The sequence below is a fragment of the Neophocaena asiaeorientalis genome, unplaced genomic scaffold (assembly GCF_003031525.2).
Source record: "Neophocaena asiaeorientalis asiaeorientalis breed wild unplaced genomic scaffold, Neophocaena_asiaeorientalis_V1.1 scaffold420, whole genome shotgun sequence".
Lineage (NCBI taxonomy): Eukaryota > Metazoa > Chordata > Mammalia > Artiodactyla > Phocoenidae > Neophocaena > Neophocaena asiaeorientalis.
Window position 1 is genome coordinate 30,991 of NW_020172770.1, and position 19,624 is coordinate 50,614.

Genomic DNA, 19,624 nt, shown 5'->3' on the forward strand with positions numbered 1-19,624 from the left:
ACTGTTGTTGGCAATGTAAATTGGTGCAGCCACTATGGAAAACAGTATGGAGGTTCCTCAAAAGATTAAAAATAGGGGCTTCCCTGGTGGCGTAGTGGTTGAGAATCTGCCTGCCAATGCAGGGGACACAGGTTCGAGCCCTGGTCTGGGAAGATCCCACATGCCGTGGAGCAACTAGGCCCGTGAGCCACAACTACTGAGCCTGCGTGTCTGGAGCCTGTGCTCCACAACAAGAGAGGCCACGATAGTGAGAGGCCCGCGCACCACGATGAAGAGTGGCCCCCGCCTGCCACAACTAGAGAAAGCCCTCGCATAGAAACAAAGACCCAATACAGCCAAAAGTAAATACATTTTTTTTAAAAAGAAAAAATAATTAAAAATAGAACTACCATATGATCCATTCTCACATCTGGGTATATGTCTAAAGTAAATGAAAATAGGATCCCAAAGAGATATTTGCACTCCTGTGTTCACTGCAGCATCATTCACAATAGCCAAGATATGGAAACAACATAAACGTTCATCAACAGATGAATGGGTAAAGAAGACATGGTATATATACACAGTGTAATTTTATTCAGCCATTAAAAAAAAAGAAATCCTGTCATTTGTGACAACGTGAGTGGACCTTGAGGGCATTATGGTAAGTGAAATAAGTCAGGCAGAGATATACTGTAATATCAAAGCTGAACTCACAGAAACAGAGTCAAACGGTGGTTACCAGGGGCTGGGGTAGGGGAAATGAGGAGATGTTGGTCAAAGCAAAAATTCCAGTTATAAGATGAATAAGTTCTGGGGATTTAATATACAGCCTGGTTACTGTGGTTAATAATACAAATTATCGACTTGAGTGTTGCTAGGAGAGTAGATCTTTAAATATTCTCCCCACAAAAAAGAAATGGTAGTTACGTGACATGATGGAGGTGTGAGCTAACACTATAGTGGTAAACATTTTGCCATATATAAGTGTATCAAATCAACACGTTGCATACCTTAAGCTTACACAATGTTTTATGTCATCTCAATAAAGCTGGAAAAAATAATAAAATTATAAAAGAAAAGAAGTTAAAAACATGAGAGGATCACAACTATATGATATATCATAAAACATCTATTATTCAATATAATTTTAGTACTGAATGATGCTATGGCATTCAAGTTTTTGAAAATCAGTAATTGACCTATGTATTCACTCATGCATTTATTTATTTATTTATATATCTACCCACAAATGTTTATTGGATATCTGCTATATGTCAGTTATTGTATTTGCTGTAACACAGTAATGAAAAATCATAGTCGCTGCTCTTGAGGAGTTTATAATAGAGTTATTAATACCTTTTTTAAAAACTAGAATAAGTAAGAAAAAGTAAAATTGTATTCTGTGAACAATCTAGATAAGAGAGATTTTATTATATACACTGGCAGACATTGTTAGTTGTCTACAAAAACCTATCTCCTCCCTTTTTTGCTATTATTGTTCTCTTATTTCATTAGGAGCAACAAGTAGCACAGTCCTGGGCCATGCATACTGTTTGTTTTAATCCAATCTCTAGAATCCTGTCCTCTGCTTTTCTGATCTCTCTTGCATCTAAGAGTGGCCAGTGAGACCGAAATGATAGTATATGGAGGGGTTTCTGCAAAGGCTTTTCCTTTCTTGAAATAGGGAACAATGGTGGCCAGCAGCATTTGTTCCCATTTTTTTTTTTTGCATTGAAAAAAGACAGGTATCTGGACCTACAGCAGACATATTGCGAGCATAATTTGGTTTTCATGAGAAACAAATTAACACACTAAAGATGGTGCAGCAGAAAGACAGAAAGAGCCATTCCTTGACGATGTTATTGAGCAACTGAACTGACTATAGCCACCTCCTACCTTCAAACCTCTCATTATGTGAGAAAAATAAATCCCTATTAGTGCAAGTCATTATAAATTGGGTTATCTGTCACTTACAGTGGAACAAATTCCTAGTAGATACACATATACAAAAGAATCAATAGGGATGTAACAGAGTAACATAAATTAAAGCCAACACTTACAGAACAAATTTTGTACTCCTAACATTCATGCGAATTAAGTGGGTCATTGGTAAGAGCTTGGAAATCATTATCACATTAATTTTTGGTTATAACTGGGTTTGAAATATGGTACAAAATGTCAAGACTTTATTTTTAATAGAGGGTATAATCTCTTCTGTAGAGATCAATGATAGTGGCTACACATTAACATTTTATTTCCTACTATCCCTTCCTCCAGAACTAAAAACAAGTTTATCGACTAGGGATAAAGAAAGTTTACTTGAACTTTGAAGGTATTGAAGGATTCTTTGAAATAGGATTTTCAAAAGTAAGGCATTTTATTCTTGTTTACTGAATCATGAACTATGATACTTTGTTTATAAGATTAGAGACATTTTGGGAAGAAAGAGATAGGCCAAGCATAGTGATTGCAATTATATGCTGTCATATAAAAGGAAAGTTCCAATTTGTGTTTTCAATCCCATTTCTTCATAGAGAACATTGGGTATGTGAGTTATTAGGGAATCCTTGCTTAACTAAAAATCTGTTTTGGTTTTATTATCAATACAAAGAACTCTATGAGATGTCTATATTTATTTATGCTTTAGAGGTACTAGTAGTATACAACTTTAAGTAGTAGTGTTAATTATGAGGTCTCATAACATGAGCATTTTCCACATTTTTGAAAGAGTTACCTGCAAATAAGCTGCTATCATTTGGAGGGCCTTTATTCAGTGAAAGTAGATGACAATTGTCATGGGTGTAGGTTGAAGGCATATGGAGATGTCTGTATATGTTATTTATAGCTATGATGGTAAGAAAACCCAATAACAGCTGTAAAGAAAACCCCACTATAACTTTGTGTTTTATGTTACTGATGCCTGAGGACTCATGGAAATAAAGTGAGAGCTAACTGAAGTTACTTGGAAGTTCATTTACCTTTAGAATATAGTCCTTTAAGTCGGGAATGCTCAGTTCTACTCTGGTAGCATTCTGTTATTAACACACACTTGTTAAGCATGTGATATGTTCTAGGTACTGCTGTCCTCACTGAACAAACAGATGATATACACCACTGCTGGTTACATGGAACTCATAGTGTATTGGGGAGAAAAACACTTAAAAATAATCACACCAGGAAAATAGATGTATGTGGGTGGCTCTGCAAGATCACGGAGCAGAGTCCCTCAATCTGTCGGGGGAGTTGTGGGTGGAAGGATGGCCAAGCACCTTCCTGCTTTCACATCTTCTATCTTATTCAAGGCTCACGTCTCCATTTGAGCTCTTGATTCAAACTTACCCCTAGGACCTTTCGAGCAACATTTATTGTTCCCTTTCTTATCTATATATTCAAATGTTTCTTCCTATGTTCTTTCTCTCACAGTCTAAACATGCTCACCCGCATCTTAAAAATAAAAGATGGCTTGTCATGGGCCACTCCACAACTATTCCCAGTTTCACTACCATGAAGTGAACACTTATGCCTACAGTTGAGGACTTTACTTCCTTTCATTCCACTCGTTTCTCCACACTTGTAATTTGGGTTTTATTCTGAGTGCTGCACTGAAACTGCCTTGTCTACAGTGGGAAACGGCCCATGTAGATTGCAAGCTCCATGAGATATGCACTCTTTCTGCCTCCTGCATTGTCTGTTGCAACCTGCACAACCTCACCTGGCACAAAGTCAGAGCGGTGATAAATGCCTGTGAATGAAAGAGTGATATCTTTTCTTACTTCCTGTGGTATTTTCAACTTCTTCCTCATTTTCTTCAGATCATTCTTGTCCTCCTTGGTTTCTGATACACCATTGTCTCCATTCTCATATTACTTTCCTGGGCATTTCCTGTACTTCCTTTATTGGATCACATATTAAATATTAGTCTTCTTTCTGAATTTTATCTTTTATTATTTCTTCTTCTCACTCAATGTATTCCCCTATAGCTGTTGTGGTTCTCAAATTTATATTGCTATCAAAAAAGTTACTTTGAGAATATCCAAGGCTTACTTGACACATCCGTTTATATTTCCTACATTTGCTCCAATCAACATGTTCAGATCTTCTTGAAGAATTATTCCACCTCCAGAATTTCCTGTATAATAAGAGTTGGTGTATCCAAAACCCAGAAACCTAGTAATCACTGTGAATAATGATCTTCTTTCCTGACCCCTCTCCCCAGGCCAAAAATCACTAAGTCTTATAGGTTCTATCTTCTTATTATGTCTGATATCTGACTCTTGAATCCATCATAGCTTCTCATATGGCTACCAAAGTAGATTTTTAAGAGTCCCCTGACCTCAGTCATGTGCTTCTTGAATTCTTTCTACACCTGTATCTTGAATGGACTTTCTAAAGCATAAAACTGGTAATGTTATATCTCTAACTAAAATAGTTCAATGACTCCTTTAGGATGCTGTATCAGAAAATTTAACACTATGAAAAGATGCTCAATGTCACTAATCATCAGGGAAATGCAAATCAAAACCATAACGAGATAACACTTGACACCTGTCAGAATGGCTATCAACAAGAAGAACACAAATAACAAATGTTGGCGAGGATATGTAGAAAAGGGAACCCTTGGGCACTGTTGGTGGGAATGTAAATTGGTGCAGCCACTGTGGAAAACGGTATGGAGGTTTCTCAAAAAACTAAAAATAGAATTACCATATGACCCAGCAATTCCACTCCTGGGTATATATTTGAGAAAAACCAAAAACACTAATTCAAAAAGATACATGCACCCCAATGTTCATAGCAGCATAATTTACAACTGCCAAGATATGGAACAACGTAAGTTTCCATCAACAGATGAATGGATAAAGAAGTGGTATATGTATATATATACAATGGTATACTACTCAGCTGTAAAAAGAAAGAAATTTTACCATTAGCAATAACATGGATGGACTTGGGAGGCATTATGCTAAGTGAAATAAATCAGACAGAGAAGAACAAAAACTATGATATCACTTATATGTGGAATCTAAAAAATACAACAAACTAGTGAGTATAACAAAAAAGAAGCAGACTCACAGATATAGAGAACTAGTAGTTACCAGTGGGGAGAGGGGAGGTGGGGAGGGGCAATGTAGGGGTAGGGGATTAAGAGGTACAAACTATTAGGTATAAAATAAGCTACATAAAAAAAAATTTAATTAAAAAAATAAAAACATGAGCTACAAGGATATATTGTACAACATGGGAAATATAGCCAATATTTTATAATAACTGTAAATGGAGTATAATCTTTAAAAATTGTGAATCTCTATATAATATACTTGTAATATATAGTATTATACATCAACTATATCAACTTCAATAAAAATAATAATGCTGCTATTTAAAAAAAAAGAAAATTTAACACTATGTCTAAATGGTAAAGTAAATTAACTGGATCATCACATTAAAATACAGGGTGAGCCTTATGCATATTTTCGTGCTTTTCTTTTAACTCTCCCTACCACTTCATTAGCTTCATTCTCTTTGTTCAGTTGCAAATGGAATAAGGATATTCCTTCCTCAGAAGGGGACCTCCAATCAGTTCTCACAACCATTTAAAAAAGGCCTGTAGCTTCATGCTAATTGGGTCTTCTTTGAACAAATACTTTTGGATAAGGAATTGCAGTGCATTGATTCATTTAGGTCTTGGTTATTGTCTCTTACTGAACCAACCACTGTGGCAAGGGGAGTGGGAGTACCTTGATGGTTGAGACCAATCATGGTCCACCCCTGAACTTGGGGTGGAGTGATCTTACTCACATAGCGGCCATATAATGGAGATAGAGTGGGTGGGTGTAGGACAAACAATCACTATGTCCCAGATATGTCACAGGTCTTCTGTAAAGTGACCTGCTGGCCTATCTGTTTTTATCTTTTGTGGAATGCTTGTCTTCACTGTAGTTTTATGCATAAGGTTTTATGCATTCTCTGAACACAGCAGTCTGTTTACTGCATCTGTGTCTATACTCATCTGCTCTCTCTGCATGAAGGGCAAACTTTTATTCCTTGTTGAAAGGTGAGTAGAGACATCCCCTTTATGAATCTATTTGTGATGCCTCGTTCCCTAGGTAGAATGTGTTAATTCCCAGGACTTCTTCTCCCTTCCCTTTTACAATACACTGGCCATATTGTATGGCATTTATTTATTTTTTACACGCTTGAATTTTAAGCCTTTTGAATCGGGGAAGTTTCCTCAGTTGCCTTGTAATCCTTAATACTAATACGATGTCTGGCATCATAGTAGATAAGGCTCATTAGAGTCAGGGACAAGAAATGCCACTTTCTCTAAAACTTTAGGCATAAGCACATTTCAAAGGGAAATATATTTTCCAGTGAAAAGTTTTCAAGTTTCCAGTTTCAAATGTATAGTCAAGATCTGGAAGAAAAGAACTACTTTCAGGTAAGGCAGCACAGAGAGAGAAAAAATCTACACTGTTTTGGCAAATAGAGACAAGAAGCACTCTAAAATAGATGAAAACTTGGAATGGATGGTTAAGAAAGTTCTGATTTCTTACTCTCAGTTTCTTGATTGTTGGGGAAAAGTAGCATAAACCTCGGTAAATGTCCCAGAACCCAAGCTGGCAGCAAACATTTCAGTAAAGGGGTAGTATAACTAATGATTCTTACTTGTAAGAATAAATAAATGTCTTACCTCCATTTCTGCTGGTAGTCAAAGTCTTCAGATTCTCCTTATCAAAATGCCATCACCTCGCTTGTCCTCAATATCAAATAAGTCATTAGATCCTATTGATTCTTCCCTAGAAATGTCTCTCATTTTGCACTTGACAAGGCTCTATGAAGGAATAGCGAACGTAGAAAGTAGTCGTTCTGCAGAGAAAGTAAATTATGAAAGGGGAGATGATTTCAGAAATGTCTTAGGAGCCACAAGTAGAGAAAGTAGCCAGGACTGTGAGGTAGTGGATAGATTTTAAAGGAAGAAATGTAATAAATGCCTCATCAATAACTTCCTCAATTCACTGAAACCCTTCCATTATTTATATAAAGAGAATACTACTTTAGAATTTTTCCTAGAGAAAGTAATTTATCCATTTTCTAGGTATTTAAGAATTTTGGAAAGCTAGGAAGTCTAGAGTGCTTCCTTCATGTTCTTATTGATGTCCTGCTCCTTACTGAAATGCAGTTTCTATGCAAAACAAATAAAACTGCCACTACCAACACAATTGTCATATACATAATCACTCTCCAAATGGCTTTTAGTGAGTGTTCATATATAAAACAAAGAAGGTAAAATGTTGATCAGTTCTTTTTAAAATGTTTTTGATTACATGCCTGCTTTGATATTTTAGGTGGATATCTTTCAGCAAAACAATAAAAATACCTTGAACTTCTGGAATTAAATAAGGTATTCTTTGAAGATATAAGGAAAAAGTGGTAAAATAATTTCAATACTTTCCCTGAGACAAAGAAATAGTTCTATTTCATACAGATGGGGAACTGGGAAGACACAATTATAGTTCTCATAAAGAAGACCAAATAATCTATTCAAACAGATGATTCCTTCAGTGAATCTATCTGACTGAGGAGGTGTGAGCGACAGAATGCTTTGAGCTCTGTAAAAAAAGACATTGCATACATGAAAAGATGCTCAACATTGCTAATTATTAGAGAAATGCAAATCTAAACTACAATGAGGTATCACTTCACACCAGACAGAATGGCTATCATCAAAAGATCTACAAACAATAAATGCTAGAGAGGGTGTGGAGAAAAAGGAAACTCCTACACTGTTGGTGGAATGTAAATTGATATAGCTACTATGGAGAGCAGTATGGAGGTTCCTTAAAAAATTAAAAATAGAGCTACCAAATGCTACAGCAATCCCACCCCTGGGCACATATCCAGAGAAAACCGTACTTTGAAAAGATACATGCACCCCCCACAATGTTCATAGCAGCACTATTTATAATAGCCAAGACATGGAAGCAACCTAAATGTCCACTGACAGATGAATGGATAAAGAAGATGTGGTATACATATATGATGGTATATTACTAAGCCATAAAAAAGAATGAAATAACACCATTTGCAGCAACATGGATGGACCTAGAGATAATCATACTAAGTAAGTGAAGTAAGCCAGACAGAGAAAGACAAATATCATCTGATACAACTTATATGTGGAAGCTAAAAAAATGATACAAATGAACTTATATACAAAACAGAAATAGACCCACAGACATAGAAAACAAACTGATGGTTACCAAAGGGAAAGAGGGGGAGAGGGATAAATTAGGAGTTTGGGATTAACATATACACACTACTATGTATATAAAATAGATAATCAACAAGGACCTAATGTATAGCACAGGAAACCCTACTCAATATTTTGTAATAACCTATAAGGGAAAAGAATTTGAAAAAAGAATATGTATTTATAACTGAATCGCTGTGTTGTACACCTGTAACTAACACAAAATTGTAATTCAACTATACTTCAATTTTTTTTTTTTTTTTTTTTTTACACTGCATAGAGAATGTTAATAAGCACCTATCTTGCTTCAAACAATAATATTTAACGTATTGATTAATTTTCAACATTTAAATTTTCTATCTAAAACAAGCCCACCTTGTGCTAATAGGACAATATCCAAGCAGAGAGCACCATTCATATCATTTTGTCTCCTATTACATGCCCTTGAAATAGGAGTTAAAGCAGACTTCAGATCACTGTGATCTGCAAAATGTTTTGCCATCCTGAACAGTCTCTCAAATGTCACACTCATGGCAATTAGATGTTTTAAGAAACATGATTTTCTGCTTCTGAATGACTCTGAATAATAAATAAGTAAACAATGAGATAATGGGCTCAAATGATGTAGCACACAATATTCATCTTTTTTTCCAAAGCTCCAACACAGCCCCTAGACACTAATTTCATTCCTTGGCTGTGCATCTGAAAATAACTACCAGAATACACTTCATGCTTGAAAGAATTAATTTGTGAAAATCTGTGCATGGGGCCTGAGCTGGCAGTGAGCTGGAATAGTACTTAGAGCACCTTCACTTCACTGACAGGGACCTAACGACTTTCAGAATGTCACATGGTCCGGCAACTAGAATCCCATTGTTCCCTGTATATATTTAAAAATGCTAGGTTAGTGTTTAATAAAGATGTGAAATGTGAATTGTTTCTATAAATAAATTTAATAATACAGGAAGTCTTATTAAAGATATATTTAGATAGAGCCTTTCACTTAGGATAAACAAATTCCCTGTCTTATTTAATTTGCCCTTGAAAAGAAAAGAAAATTTGACCAACTATTTTCTGATTTTTTTTTCTTTAAAGAGTTTATGTTTCTCAGATTTTGGAAGGGCGTTGCCCACATATCTGAAGCTCTAAATCTAAAAATCATGAGGTATGAATATTTTGACTGTTCAGTATTTACAGCACATAATTATATTTAATGACCATAATAATCTTGATTTATCAATAAATGGGTAAGTGTATTCCGAGTACTTTTTTAAAGAAAGTAAGAACATATGTAATGCATTTTAAAATATGGCACTGTAAAATTCTTTAAAATAGATCTCAATGCTTTGAAAAAGATACTTTAGTAACCTTATACCATGTTCAAAAAGACATTTATTCTCTTAGAACTTTGTAGCACAGTAATGATCATTTAGTTCAAACCCCTAAATTTTTTCGAGTCCAGGAGTTTAAGTAAATTGCTTAAGATTACACTGATAAAGAGTGATGGGACCTCAATTTGTGTCTAGATTTGTAGATTTCGAAGTTCAATTATTTTTCAGCACATCACATAGTATAGGCAAGATTTTTTTTCTCTTTAAGAAAGTCAGTAGCTTAAAGTCTCAGATAATAAATGACTAAAGAAAAATAATGAAAAAATATTTCGGTTGAAGCAAGGAAAAGAAGGGAACCTTCAATTATTTGAGCCAGTAACTGTGCCAGAAAAATTCATGTAATTTGTCAATTTTGGTAATATTATCCACATTTTCAGAAGTAAAAAAAAAATCCAAAAGACTGAAGTGGTCTGATTTTCTCAAGGTCATTTTTTCTTAAGTGGCACATCTGGAATACGAACCCATGTCTTTCAGAGAGACTATCTGATTGCCATGCCTATACTCATGAAAGGACACAGTCAGTGGTGATGTATTAGACCTTGATGACTGGTTATGAGGGTATGTGAACAAGCCTACATGCAGCAGTTTAATCTTACAATTCCGTACCATCTTTCCTAAAGGAATGACTCCCATCGGAGGTAAAACTGTCAACTTAGTACTCATGAATCATGCGTCAGTTATCTCTCTGGGAAGCTCCCCTAAGGAGTTGAGGGTAGCCATTTTGGGGATATCTTCACAGTTATCTGAAGGCTACATCAATTACAGGTTGAGTTCCCTTAGACACTTGAAGGAGAGAAGAAAGTTAATCGTGGCTTCTGCATAAGAAATACCATGGGAGGATGAGGTAAAGTAAACTTCGAAAGAAAGTGTCGTTTATTTTTTTAAATTATTTTTTAATATCTTTATTGGAGTATAATTGCTTTACAATGTTATGTTAGTTTCTGCTGTACAACAAAGTGAATCAGCTATACCTGTACATATATCCCCATATCTCCTCCCTCTTGAGCCTCCCTGCCACCCTCCCTATCCCACCCCTCTAGGTCATCAAAAAACATTGAGCTGATCTCCCTGTGCTATGCAGCAGCTTCCAACTAGCCATCCATTTTGCATTTGGTAGTGTTCATAATTATAAGAATTTCCCCAAGTAAGACCTACATTGGCCAGGGGACACAAGTTGACAGTGTCTCTCAGAGCACCTCTCAGCCATCTGGTGTAGTTCCCAGTTCATTCTGAAAAAGTTGGGTCTAATTCTTATTTTTTGAGAGACTTTCTAGAGGCAGTCTGGCTGATCTGTTTGGTTCTTGCATGCCACCAGCTGGGGGATATTTGTCTGTCCTGTAGAGCAGTAGAGCAATAGCTATAAGAATAAGGGTGGGAAAGATATCCAGAAGTATTAAGTGTTTTATGAGGGAGATATCAGATCTAGGGCCTTTCCCTGCTATTTCCAATTGACTTCTTGGATGGTTAAGTGGAATGACTTAACCATCAAAGACCTCTGGTATGGATAGAAAACCCAGCAGTCAGTTAAATTCAAGGTGTTTGCTACCATTTGGGAGAGTTATGGCAGGGCATTGTCTTTTACAGAGAAGCCTTCCAGGGCAATTCTGAAATGTAAAAGATCATTAAGATCCCTCCCTCTCTCACACCTCCTGGGTCTAAGGTGTTCCCTCCTAAGGTGCCAGGTTTGTGGCACTCTCTCCACTACTATAAAATCTGTATGTCCTATCACAGTAGCTATAATGTCACCTTTTTTCAACCATCTTCTACTACTATCCAGAGGGATCTGGTACAAGAGGGATAAGACATTTTTATAAAACCTTCAGAGACCCAGTATATTCCCTATTTTGGCCATGTGGGTTTACAGTAAGGGGTTTGTTGTATAGTGTGTTCAAACGAAGAGTCATTATTATTATGTTCTAAAACCATGTACATTCAATAAGAGAATCCAGGTGGCTGGGCCAGAATTAAGTCTGAATCCTCTAAGACCTTTTTTGGTTCAGTTGCTACTTGAGGAATACATTAACTCATCCAGCCTGATGTTGCTGTTAAGGGAGAAAAAAGAAACATAATGATCAAGATTGGTCTGGTTGGAGTCCCAAATTTCCAAAATAGGTCTACATATTCCCCCACCACTTTCATCCTGACCATCAGATGCTTCTTTAGTGACCAAACTGCCATACTCAGGTGTGCGTGGATTAGGAGGCAGTGAGGGAAGTAGACTCAGAAATCTTTTTGACCTGGTTTTTAGAAGACATTTCCAATACTCAAAAATACTGGATGCCTGAGGATGGTAGGCGTGTGGAAGATCCATCAAATACCTATCAGGGCATTGTGGACACTGTCTAATGACTTTTGTGATAAAAGGAGCATCATTGTCAGACTGCAAATGGTCCAGAAAGTCAAACACATAATTGAGATTAAATTTTGAGTCACAACGGTATGACTGGAATCAGCTGTCTGGAGTGGGACAGCAATTCCATAACCTGAAAATGTGCTGACAACACTGAGGCTCAATTACTAGCCTGGGTAAGGAGATCAGGGAGTTAATATAATCAATCTTTAAGCACTAGGTGGGGGTCAAGTCCCAAGCAATTTGGTTCCTCCCCACTTGAGACAACAGGCCCACCTTTGGCAAGAGTCTGGCATGTGGTATTAGCCTCTTCAACAGAAACAGAATCCTTTCCCCTGTATCCAGGATATGATGGTGGGTGGATTGCTATATCCCATACAGTGATGAATCTATGCAGTGATTATGACAATCTGGGTAGTACAGGCTTAATCGGTGGTATGAGTCCAGTTGGCCTCATCAGAGAATGAATCCTTTTCATGGCCATCTGTACAAGTGGCCCAGATAATTTGATTTTAAGCCTCATTGTCATACTTCATGGCCCCAAAGAAAGATGTGTTTAACATGACAGTCTTTAGTTTTCCATGTGGCTGACCAAACCTCTAGGCCTCTTGCAACAGCTTAAAATCAGTGAAAATAAAGTTCATCACAGGGAGCATTCATCTGAGTTAGGAGAACAGTTTGAGACCTGCCCTAGTGTAGAATAAACATAGTCCCTTTTCAGTTTGGCTCAGCTGGTCTGAGGCTGAGCCTGCAGAAGTCCTGTGCACACCATCAGTTTTCAGTTTAACAGAGCTGTCAGTAAATTGGAGCCAGACATTTTGGGGAATCTCAGTGACAAGAGGACTCTGAGCAGGTAGCTTCTCATCAGGCAGTGGAGTGGGAAACAAAGTGCCCCTCACAGGTACAGCTGCCACTTTCTCACGTAAAGCTAAGATGCCGCTGGGGCTGGATGAATATGCCATTTCCACTTGGCAAGTAAGGCTTGTTGAGCAAGCTTTATCATGTTAGTCGTGGACTCTGAATTTTTAAAATTTTTATTTTATATTGGTGAACTCTGAGTTGACTCCAAAATAGGGATGTTATGCCAGAGACTCATGAGGCCTTTCTGGGTAAGGTGTTTGGTTTCAAACCAAGCCCAATAGTATGCTGATAGCTGTTTATCAAAACGCTATATTTGGGCTTCCCTGGTGGCGCAGTGGTTGAGAGTCCGCCTGCCGATGCAGGGGACAAAGGGCAACAATGATTCCAAAGCCTTAAGAGAGACCTCCAAGGAGAGACTACTTCCCATTGCTAGGGACTTCAGTTGGCAAAATTATCAGTCATAGAAATTGTAGCTCAAAAGGGTCATTAAGGTTGTCAGACCCAAAGGTAGCCAACATGTTATAATCTGCTGGAAAGTTTCCAATGGGACTTTTAATGAGGACACAGCTCAAAACAAGCTGATTTGTATTATGGTCAGTCAGTGGAATCAAGTAGGAATTTCGAGTGGGGTACAAACTGTATCAGTACCTAGAGAGTCCAAGAATATGTTGGGGCCTCTCTTTGGAGATGAGGTGCCAGAGATAGCTGATCTAACCTGCTGAAGGAATTGATGGTTAGAAAAAAAAGTCATTGGGAATAGCTTCTGAGGAAGAAGCTAAGGAGAAAAAATAGCTCTCTCAAGCAAACCACAAATTAATTTTTTTAAGAAATATTTCAAAACTTTCTTTCATCATTTTGAACATGAACTAGTGACACTGTTCTACTCAGTGAATTTAATCTTTCCTTTAACTTCCACCTTTATTCTTCAGTGCTACACTTATATCCATAAACCTATTAACTCCATAGCTGTTCTAGATTTACTTCCTTTGTCTCCCTATCCTGAATAGGTATGCACTACTTTATTACTAGTTTACATTTGTAGATGATAATGCAGGTCCACTTTAACTTCTATTGAAGTATAATTGACTTACAATATTATATCAGTTTCAGGTGTACCATATAGTGATTTGATATTTTTATACATTACAAAATGATCACCACAATAAGTCTAGTTATCATCAGTTACCATACAAAGGTATTATAATATTATTGACTATATTCCCTGTAATATATAAACTGTAACGCTGTACATTACATCCTTGTGACATATTTATTTTATAACTGAGAATGTACCTCTTAGTCACCATCCCTATTTCACACATTCCTCCACCCCCTCTGCTCTGGCAACTGATTATTCTCTGTATCTATCAGTATTTTTCTCGTTCTGTTTTAATGTTTGTTTTGTTTTTAAATTGCACATGTAAGTAAAATCACATGGTATTTGTTTTTCTCTGTCTGATTTATTTCATTTAGCATAATACCCTCCAGGTCCACCCAGATTTTCACAAATGACCACATGGCATTCTTTTTTATGGTTGCATAATATTCCATTGTATGTGTGTATATATGTGTATGTGTGTGTGTGTGTGTGTGTGTATCACTTCTTTTTTATCAGTTCATCTGTCAATGGACACTTAAGCTGCTTCCAAATCTTAGCTATTGTAAATAATGCTGCAATGAACATAGTGCTTTCTTTTTTTTTCAGAAGTGGAATTGCTAGGTCATGTGGTAGTTCTAATTTTAATTTTCTGAGGAGCCTCCATACTGTTTTCCATAGTGGTTGTACTAATTTAAATTCCTACCAACAGTGCATGTGGATTCCCTTTTCTCCACATTGTCGACAAAACTTATTCATTGTTTTTTGATAACAGTCATTCTGACAGGTGTGAGGTGATATCTCATTGAAGTTTGATTTTCATTTCCCTGATGATTAGTGATGTTGAGCATCTTTTCATGTGCCTGTTGACCATCTCTATGTTTTCTTTGAAAAAATGTTTATTCAGACCCTCTGCCCATTTTTAAATCAGACTGTTTCCTTTTTTGATATTGAGTTGTATGAGTCAATTATATACTTGGAAAATAACCCCTTATTAGACATATCATTTGCAAATATTTCCCCCATTCAGTAGGTTGCCTTTTCATTTTGTTGATGGTTTCTTTCACTGTGCAAAAGTTTTTTAGTTTGATGTAGTCCCATATGTTTATTTTTGCCCTTGCCTGAGCAGACAGATCCAAAAAAATATAGCTAAAACCAATGTCAAAGAGAATACTACCTACATTTTCTTCTAGGAGTTTTACAGTTTCAGGTCTTATATTTAAGTGTTTAATCCATTTTGAGTTTATTTTTGTATATGGTATAAGAAAGTGGGCTAGTTTTGTTGTTTTGCATGTAACTGTTCACTTTTCCCAATACCATTAATTGAAGAGGCTGTCTTTTCCCTAGTGTAGATTCTAGCTTTCTTTGTTATAGACTAATTGACTATATTAGCATGGGTTTATTTCTGGGCTCCCTATGCTGTTCCATTGATCTGTGTCTGTTTTTGTGCCATACTGTTTTGATTACTATAGATTTGTAGTATAATTTGAAATCAGGAAACATGATACCACCAGCTTTGTTCTTCTTTCTCAGGATTCCTTTTGCTATTCAAGGTCTTTTTTTGTTCCATACAAATTTTAGGACAATTTGTTCTAGTTCTGTGAAAAATGCCACTAGATTGCTATAGGTACTATGGACATTTTAACAATATTAATTCTTCCAATCCATGAGTACAGTGTATCTTTATTTATTTGTGTCTTTTTCAATTTCTTTCATCAATGTCTTATAGTTTTCAGAGCACAGGTCTTTCACCTCATTGGTTGAATTTATTTCTAGGTATTATATTCTTTTTGATGTAATTGTAAATGGAATTTTTCCTAATTTCTCTTTCTGATAGCTTGTTTTTAATGTATAGAAAAGCAACAGATTTCTGTATATTAATCTTGTATCTTGCAACTTTGCTGAATTCATTTAGTAGTTCTAATAGTATTTTGGTGGGGTATTTAGGGTTTTCTATGCATAGTATCATGTCATCTGCATATAGTGACACTGTATTTCCTTTTTTTTTTCCAATTTGGATGGCTTTAATCTCTTTTTCTTGTCTGATTGCTATGGCTAGAACTTCCAAAACTATGTTGAATAAAAGTGGAAAGAGTGGGCATCCTTGTTTTTTTCCTGATCTTAGAGGAAAAGTTTTCAGTTTTTCACCATTTAGTATGAGGTTAGTTATCGGTTTGTCATATATAGCCTTTATTATATTGAGGTGTGTTCCCTCTATACCCATTTTGTTGAGTTTTTTTTTTTTATCATGAATGGATGTAGAATTTTCTCAAATGATTTATCTGCAGCAATTGAAATGATCATATGATTTTTATTCTTCAGTTTGTTAATGTGATGTATCATGATTGATTTCTAGATATCCTTGCATCCCTGGAATAAATCCCACTTGAACATGATGTATGATCCTTTTAATGTATTGTTGAATTCGGTTTCCTAATATTTTGCTGAGGATACTTGCTTCTATGTTCATCAGGGATATTGGCTTGTAATTTACTTTTTTCATAGTGTCATTGTTTGGTTTTGGTATCAGGGTAATTCTGGCTTTGTAGAATGAGTTTGGAAGTGTTCCTGCCTCTTAAGTTTTGGGGAATCATTTAAGAAGGATAGGTATTAATTTTTCTTTAAATATTTGGTAGAATTTTCCACAGAAGCAGTTGGGACCTGGACTTTGTTTGTTGGGAGATTTTTGATTACTGATTCATTACTAGTAATCAGTCTGTTCACATTTTCTATTTATCCCTGATTCAGTCTTGGAGGATTGTATGTTTCTAAGAACTTATCTGTTTTTTCCTCGTTGTCTAATTTGTTGGCATATAATTGTTTATAGTAGTCTCTTAGGATCCTTTGTATTTCTGTGGTATTGCTTGTAACTTCTCTTTCATTTCTGATTTTATTTGGGCCCTATCTCTTTCTTTTCTTGATGAGTCTGGCTAAAGGTTTATCTATTTTGTTAATCTTTTCAAAGAACTAGCTCTTAGTTTCATTGATCTTTTCTATTTTTTTTAGTCTCTATTTCATTTATTTCACTCTGATCTTTATTATTTCTTTCTGTCTACTAAATTTGGGCTTTGTTATTCTCTTTGTAGTTCTCTTGGGTGTAGTTAGATTATTTGGAATTTCTATTGTTTCTTGAGGTATACCTGTTATCACTATAAACTTCACTCTTAGAACTGCTTTTCCTGCATCACATAAATTTTGGAACATTGTGTTTCCACTTTCATTTGTCTCAGGTATTTTAAAATTTCCTCTTTGACTTCTTTATTGTCCCACTGGTTGTTTAGTAGCATGTTGTTTAGTCTCCAGTTTTGTATTTTTTCCATTTCTTGTATTTGATTTCTAGTTTCATAGAGTCATGATGGGAAAATATGCTTGATATGGTTAAGTCTTTTAATTTATTGACTTGTTTTGTTGCCTAGCATGTATTCTCTAAGAATGTTCCATGTGTACTTTAAAAGAATGTGTACTCTGTTGCTTTTTGATGGAATGTCTGTATATATCTATTAAGTTTATCTTCTCTAATGGGTCATTTAAGGCCAGTGGGCCAGTGTTTCCTTATTGATTTTCCATCTGGATGATCTGTCTATTGATGCAAGTGGGATATTGAAGTCCCTTACTATTATTGCATTACTGTTAATTTCTCCTTTTATGCCTGTTAATATTTGCTTTATATATTTAGGTGTTCTTACGTTGTGTGCAAAAAGATTTATGAATGTTATATACTCTTTTTGGATTGACACATTTATCATTATGTAAATCTCTTCTTTGTCTTCTGTTATAGTCTCTGTTTAAAAGTCTATTTTGTCTGATATGAGTGTTGCTACCCTACTTTTTTTTTTTTTGACTTCTTTTGAATAGAATATCTTTTTTTATCCCTTCACTTTTAGTCTGTGTGTTTCTTTACATCTGAAGAGTCTCTCGTAGGCAGCATCTAAAGATGGGTTTTGTTTTTTTATCCATCTATCCACCCTCTTTTTCTTCTTCTTTTTTTTTTTTCACACTATGTCTTTTGATTGGAGCATTTAGTCTGCTGACATTTAAAGTCATTATTGCTAGGTATGTACTAATTACCATTTTGTTACTTATTTTCTGGTTGTTTTTGTAGTTCTTTGTTTCTTCTTCTCTTGGTCTTCTCTTCCCTTGTGGATTGATGATTTTCTTTAGTGTTATGTTTGGGTTCTTTTCTCTTTATTTTTTGTGTATTTATTGTAAGTTCTTGGTTTGTGGTTATCATGAAGTCATGAATAATGACCTATATATAGAGCAGTTTATTTTAAACTGATATTTGCTTAAGTTCAAATGCATTCTAAAACCACTACCTTTTTACTCCCCATGCCACATTTAAAAACAATTTTAGAATAATTTCATTAACATTTTCCTTTGGGTTTCATTGAGATATAATTGACATACAGCACAGTATAAGGTGTACAGTATAATACATCATGAAATGATAACCACAGTATGTTTAGTGAAAATGCATCATCTCATATAGATACAAAATAAAAGAAGAAAAAAGTTTTTCCTTGTTGATGAGAACTCTTAGGATTTACTCTCTTAAAAGTTTTCATATATAATATACAGCAGTGTTAATTACATTTATCATGTTGTACATTACATCCCTAGTAATTATTTATCTTATAACTGGAAATTTGTACCTTTTGACTGCCCTCTTCCATTCCCTCTCCCCTGATCCTGTGCCTCTGGTGACCACAAATGTAACCTCTTTCTCTATGAGTTTGTTTGTTTGTTTGTTTTTGAAGTTTAATTGACCGCCAACATTATGTTAGTTACTGGTGCACAACATAGTGATTTGATATTTCTATACATTTCAAAATGATCACCACGATAAGTCTAGTTACTATTTGTCACCATACAAGGATATTACATTATTATGGACTATATTGTCCACACTGCATATTTTACATTTTATGTTTTCACATCACATTTTACACCTTTTTATTTTGTGTATCTCTTAACTACTTACTGTAGTTATAGTTGATTTTTACTACTTTTGTCTTTCAACCTTCATACTAGCTTATTAAATGGCTGATCCACTGCCTTTACTATATATTTGCCCTTATCATTGAAATTTTTTCTTTCATATATTTTCTTATTTCTATGGCCTTTTCTTTTCCAATTATGTAAGATCCCTTACCGTTTCTTTTAAGGCCAGTTTAGATGATGAACTCCTTTAGTTTTTGCTCTGGGAAATTCTTTATCTCTCCTTTAATTCTGAATGGTCATCTTGCTGAGTAGAGTATTCTTGGTTGTAAGATTTTTCTTTCAGTACTTTAAATATATCATGCCACTCCCTTCTATCCTCCAAAGTTTTTGCTGAAAAATCAGCTGATAATTTTATGGGAGTTCCCTTTATGTGACTACTTTTTTTCTCTTGCTACTTTTCAAGTTCTCTCTTTATGTTTTGACATTTTAATTATTCCTTGGTGTGGATCTCTTTGGGTTCATTTTTTTGGGACTATCTGTGCTTCCTGGATGTGGATATCTATTTCCTTCCCCAGGTTTGGGAACTTTTCAGCTATTATTTCCTGCAATAAGTTTTCTGCCCCTTTCTCTCTCCCTTCTTCTTCTGGGACCCCTATAATGTACATATTAGTACACTTAATGTAGTCCCAGAAGTCCCTTAAACTATCTTCATTAAAAACTTTTTTTTTTTTTTTTTTTTTTTTTTTTTTTTT

The 19,624-nt window shown here is 35.4% G+C and overlaps 1 long non-coding RNA gene across 1 annotated transcript in view; it reads right to left on the reverse strand.

The window, feature by feature from the left end:
- Nucleotides 1–6,683: 6,683 nt before the first annotated feature.
- Nucleotides 6,684–19,624, reverse strand: part of LOC112396888 (uncharacterized) — an 83,831-nt gene continuing 70,890 nt past the window's right edge. The window contains exon 3 of the long non-coding RNA XR_003002669.1: nucleotides 6,684–6,849. This is a non-coding gene — a long non-coding RNA (uncharacterized LOC112396888). The remainder of the gene's footprint in view (nucleotides 6,850–19,624) is intronic.